Raw genomic sequence first — 6,278 nt, forward strand, 5'->3', positions numbered from 1 at the left:
ACACCCTAATCCTACCTGCTTCCCCCTCCCTGATTCCACACCCTAAAGCCCCCATATGTAAAGTCCCAGCTCACAACCCATGAGCGGACATCTTTCATTTCCTGGACATCTTTCCCTTCCCTGACTTCCTTCCCTTCCCCCTTCCCCCTTCCCCCTTCTCCCTTCCCTTCCCTTCCCTTCCCTTCCCTTCCCTTCCCTTCCCTTCCCTTCCATCTTTCCCTTCCCTGACATCTTTCCCTTCCCTGAGGGAAAGGTGCCCCATGCAAAATAAAGCTGTATCCCGCTGAGAATTCTATCTGTGCCTCGGTCCATCCTCCATCCATCAGCTTGCTCTCGCCAACATTTTTACTTATCAGATACCATTTCTGTAAGAAGTGAATAGAGCCTTGAAGCAGTCCTAGTCAGAGACCTGGGGAAATGATAATGAGGCATCAAGGCAGTGAAATGCCTCTTCCTGCAGGGCTTCTGAACTGACAGTCATATGATAAATAGCACCAGCCTCAGAAGTCCACACCCTGCATGCCGGTCCCTCCAGCCAGGCACCATGTCTCCTTTTTATAACCTCAGATGTAGCTACTGGGAGGAAATGCCATGACCTTGACCTTCACAGGCCTGCTCTGTCTGGGTAAGATGTGACGAGGGACAGGAGACACTCTGGTGTGGGAGAGATCCTGATCCACAGTTCAGCACTGGTCCATCAGGAAACCCTGGGAGGCCCAGGAGGCTCAGAAGAAAAGATCTGCCTAGATTTCATAGGAAATTCTCTTCTAGGACTAAGTTTGGACCCCAGGACCTCAGTGCTGACACGTGAGTCCCTGACTGTCCCAAGTTGCTCCTAACTGGGGAAGAGTGTCTACTACTTGTCAGTATATATTGTGAGTAGCTGGTGTGGGCTGATATTGGAAACACCACAAAGGTCCTCGGGCTGTGGGTTGGCCTCTGAAGAGGGATGTCCTGGGACCCAGGTATTGAATTCCTTGCAGGAACTCTCCCCAAACCTAGCCTCAGGGTTGAGCCAAGCTCTGTGGTTTCCTGGGGGACACATGTGACCATCTTGTATAAGGGGACCTTGGAGTCCCATCAATACTGCCTCTATAAAGATTGACGCCCAGGTCTCTGGCACACACAGATCACATTGGAACCCGGAATCAATGCCTAATTTCCCATTTCATCCATTCAACGCCACCATGCAGGGCAGTAGCTCTGTGACTACCAGACCTCAGAGTCCAGTGAATCCATGGAGCTGGTGGTGACAGGTAAGAGGACAATGGAGGGTACCAGTCCCAGCCTCTGCCTTCAAGAAAGGGGTCATCCCTCAGGAGTGTCCCCCTATCACAACCTAACTCTGGTGACAATGTGTGAGGTATGTGCCCATTTAACACACTTCCTCCTTCCCTCTCAGGAGTCTGCTACAGTAAACCCATCCTGTCAGCACTTCCCAGCCCTATGGTGACCTCAAGAGAAAAAGTGACCCTCCAGTGTATTTCCCAGCAGGGATATGACAGACTCATTCTGTTCATGGAAGGAGAACAGGAACTCTTTTGGACCCTAGACTCACAGTACTTATATACTGGGCAATCTAAAGTCCTATTCCCTTTGGGCCCTGTAACTTCCAACCAGAGGTGGACATTCAAATGTTATGGTTATTACAGGAGCAACCCCCAGGTGTGGTAATATCCCAGTTATCTCCCAGAACTCCTGGTGTCAGGTGAGAAAACCAAAGTCTTTGCCTTTAAATGACATTTGACCTGACAGGTTTCCATTGGATGTCTTGGTGTGTGATGGGTGAAGGGGGGCAGGGATCCTGAGTCTATTGACACAGAGCATGGGACACAGTGGGACCCGCACCAAGGGATGACAGTGAGAGAAACCCTCAGATATCTAAGAGAGGGATGAGCCTCCATGTAGCTCCCCTGGTCCCTGTAATACTCAGGGATCAGTATTATCTTCAAGTGTGACCTTCAGTGTATCTGTGTTCAAACAGTCCCACCTCCTCATCTATTTTTTTGCAGGAACCCTCCATAAACCTACCATCTGGGCTGAGCCAGGCTCTGTTATCACCTCAGGGAGTCCTGCGACCATCTGGTATCAGGGGAGCATGGAAACCCATCTATGTATTCTGCGTAAAGTGGGAAGCCCAGAACCCTGGGACAGACAGAGTCCGTTGGAGTCTGGGTAGTTCTTCATTGCATCCATGACATAGCAGCATGCTGGGCAATGTCAGTTACTGTTACAGCCCTGCTGGCTGTGCAGAGCACAGTGATCCCTTCGAGCTGGTGCTCACAGATGAGAGGACACTCTGGGTTCTCCTCATGGGCTCTCCTCTCAGATAGGGTTCTGAGGTCCCTGATGTTCCAGTTACCGCTCATCCCTGAGGGGCAGTATGGGCCATGTGACCCCGTTTAACACACCCCCATCTTCTCTCCTAGGAGTCTTGAGCAAACCCAGCCAGTCTGTCAGCCTTACCCAGCCCCATGGTGACTGCTGGACAGAACATGACCCTCTGTTGTTCCTCACAGCTGGGATACGACAGATTCATTCTGTCCAAAGAAGGAGAACACAAGCTCTTCAAGTCCCTGGACTCACAGTATATATACCCTGGGCAGTCCCAGGCTCTGTTCCCTCTGAGCCTTGTGACTTCCAGGCACATGGGGATGTTCAGATGCTATGGCTACTACAAGAGAAACCCACAGGAGTGGCCAGAGCCAAGTGATGTCCTTCACATCTCATGTGAGGGAGCCCCATCATTGATCCAGCCATTTGTTGACACCCCAAAACTCTTTACCATGAGCCTTGCTCCCAGGGCCCTCTAGGTTAATATGTGTCTGAGGGGAGTTCCTGGCTCCTGAGCCAGAGTCCTAGAGTTTGAAAGGAGTTATACCTGCAGGGCAGGATGAAAGAAGGCACATTCTTGTCAGGAACTAGCTCCTCAAGAGACAGCCTGACTTCCCTACAGGGCTGTGCAGGAGTCCATACCTACTAACCCAGCAAAGCCCTATCCTGCCCCCTGGAGAGAATGTGACCCTCCAGTGCTGTTTTGACATGAGCTATGACAGATATAATCTGTTCAAGGGAGACCTCGCCCATAGCCCTGACTGACAGCTGTAGGTTGGCGTCTCACAGACCAACTATGTTCTGAGCACTGTGAGTGACTCCTACATTGACCAATTAAGGTGTACACATCCTCTTCTCCAAGTGATTGGCTCCCAGTGACTCATGGAAGTACTGACCATCGGCAAAGGAATTCAGAAGTTCTGGTCAAGGACCTAGAATCTTCAAAGCCCTACTGGGAGAGCCTAAATGAAGGTGATCACAAGAAGGAACAGACACAGGAAAAGGGCTGCAGTGGAAGGACACTCAGAACAAAAGCAGAGACCCAGGTCCTCAGAGACGGGCCATGAAGAGGTCTCAGCTCATTACAATGTAGGCAGCCCCTCGCCCATCCTTCTCTTTAGCACAGCTCCCTGCTGTCCCCTCCTCAGTGCCACCAGGACTTATGGAATCATCAGGAGAGGATGTGACCGTACTGTGCCCATCACAGAACCTGGTGGACACTTTACTTCTGGCCAAGGAGGGGCCATCCCAGCCTCCACTGCAACTAAGGTCAGACTCTAGAGCTTAGCTCATGAGGTTGGAACCTAGGACCTCATAGGGACCTACAGGTATTTCTGTTCTCAAAGCGCATTCTATACCTGTAGTTACAGACCAGTGCCCTTATGGAGTGCATGGTCATATAGAAGGGGCTAATTTATATTTAAGGTCTTTGAGTGCCTTATACATTCTAAGTAATTATGTATACGACAGAAAAGTTTTAGTTTGTGTATATTAATTTTACTTGATGTAAGGTTCACTCTTTCCAATTACTATACAGTCAATGCTTATATTCACTTATAATAGTTGTATCAATTACAGGATGGAAATTTTACATATTTTTAAAGATTTGTTATTGGCATATGCTCGCTATAGATAGTGGTGAACCTAATAAAGATATTTTTGTACGTGTTTACCTTGCAGTTTACCACGTTTATACAACCAACCTTCCCTTTTCTCTTCCAACCATTGATACTTGTTGCTTTTATTACATGCATATAAATGTAATGTATGTAATACATATGATTTTATGAACCAGCCTAAAATCCAGCATCCACAAATGAAAGATGTAATATTTGTCTTTTCGAGTCTGATTAATTTGGTTTCATAAAATGATGTTCAAGCCGAGCATGGTGGCTCACACCTTTAGTTCCAGCACTCGGGAGGCAGAGATAGGCAGAGCTCTGTGAGTTCAAGGCCAGCCTGGTCTACATAGCGTGTTCCAGGCCAGCTGGGGCTACAGGAAGACCCTGTCTCAAAAAGACAAACATAATAATAAAATAAAATAATAAAATAATGTTCAATGATATGTGTTTCCCTGAAAGCAAATTTTCCTGCACAACAATATTTCTTGCTTCAAATATATGTCTGTAATCACATAAATCATATGTGAACATATATATATATTTACACCTGTAATTCTTTTTAAAACATTTTATTTGTTATTTTTTATTTCATGTGCATGAGTGCTTTGCCTGCATGTATGTAAGTACACCCCTGTTGTGCAGAGCCTGCAGAGGTCAGAAGAAGGTGTCCAATTCCCTGGAACTGAGTTAAAGACTGTTGTTAGCCACCATGGGAGTGCTGGGACTTGAACCCTGGTCCTCTGCAAGAACAGCAAGTGTTCTTAACCACTGAGCAATCTCTCCAGCCCTGACATCTGTAGTTCTATACATTATATATTTTAAATATTCTATTTATTTTTATTTTATGTGTATGAGTGTATTTCTTAAGTGTATGTAAGTGTACCCATATCATGCAATGCCTATGGAAGTCAGAAGAGGGTGTTGGATCGTCTGGAACTGGAGTTATGGTGGTTGTTAGCCACCATGTGGGCATGGGGATTTGAACCCAGGTCCTCTGCAAGAGCAGCCAGGGCTCTTAAAAATGGAGCCATCACTCCAGTACCATATACATTGTATTTATATATATTTATAATTGTAAAAATTCATTTACATCAGTATTTCAATTGGTATCTTTTTGTTTTTTTGAGACAAGGTCTCCCTGTAGGCACTGCTGGTCTGGAATTCACTATGTAGACCAAGCTGGCCTCAATCTCACAGAGATTCCCCTGTCTCTGCCTCCCAAGTGCTGTGATTAAACATGCATACCACCACATCCAGCTTTCAACTGGTTTTTATTTACATGTTTATTATTTATCATTCTCTGCAGGTATGTATTATCATACACTAGACTAAATAATGTATGTATTGTGAGTGTATCTATTTGTCTTTGTGAGTTTCATTGTGGGTATTTTAGTGAATGAGCTAACAAATGGATGATGAAACATCATGGGTACTGGCTGGTGTGTCCTGAAGGAGAGGCAGTCCCAGAATGCCACTCCTTTCTTCTGATATTCAGGAGCCCCTGAGCAGCAGGCTTCACTCCTGGATCTTTGATCCTCAGATGGGAAATCAGGGAGAACCCATCTCCAGGGTAGAGAGCTTCTATCATCCTGCACCACAGACTGAGCAGAATCTACTGGAGGGCTTCAGTAGTTATGAACAGGGAGATTTTGCTTATCCTGAACTCCCAGGGCTCAGATACAAGGAGACTCAGACATAATTTCTGAAATCACATGGCAAAGTGGGGCTAAAGGATTCAGTAAGAAGACCAGAAGGAAGCCTGCTGCAGCAGGGCAAAGACTTTATTCCATATTTTCATGAAGTTATATGAGGAGAATAATGTACAGTTATAAAAAATAAATACAGGGAATAAGAAGATGAAGCCCACAGGAAAGGCTTAAGGACTTCTCACATCCTACTCCTCTTCTCTGATTCTCAGGAGCAACTGAGGACATCAGCCTGCCAGATCTCAAGTCAGGTGAGTGAGAATAATATCAGTTAGGGGGCTGGACACAGAGGGTCAAGTCTTGCCCAGGGGAAGCAGGTAGCCTAGGTGAACACCCAGTCACCTAGTACTTTGAATGACTTTGGTCTTCCCTCACCTCTTTGCCTACAACCACAGCCTCACAGCTCCAGGATCACACAGAGGAGAGTCTCATCAGGATGGGCGTGGCTGGCTTGATCCTTGTGGTTCTTGGGATTCCACTGTGGGAAACTCAGCACAGCCAGAGAAGGGCCCGAGGTACAGCCCAGAGGTGAACAGGAGAGAACTGTGTATGTTTCATGGTGGCAGAATCTGGGAAATAAATCCAAGAATCACAGGTCTTTCTGCTATAAGATATG

General features: G+C 46.6%; 1 pseudogene; it reads left to right on the forward strand.

Annotated features, from left to right (window-relative positions):
- The first annotated feature begins 1,237 nt into the window (after positions 1-1,237).
- LOC115069391 lies at positions 1,238-2,813 on the forward strand (annotated as a pseudogene).
- Positions 2,814-6,278: the final 3,465 nt, after the last annotated feature.

This window comes from Nannospalax galili, unplaced genomic scaffold (genome assembly GCF_000622305.1).
Source record: "Nannospalax galili isolate Female #2095 unplaced genomic scaffold, S.galili_v1.0 scaffold632, whole genome shotgun sequence".
NCBI lineage: Eukaryota > Metazoa > Chordata > Mammalia > Rodentia > Spalacidae > Nannospalax > Nannospalax galili.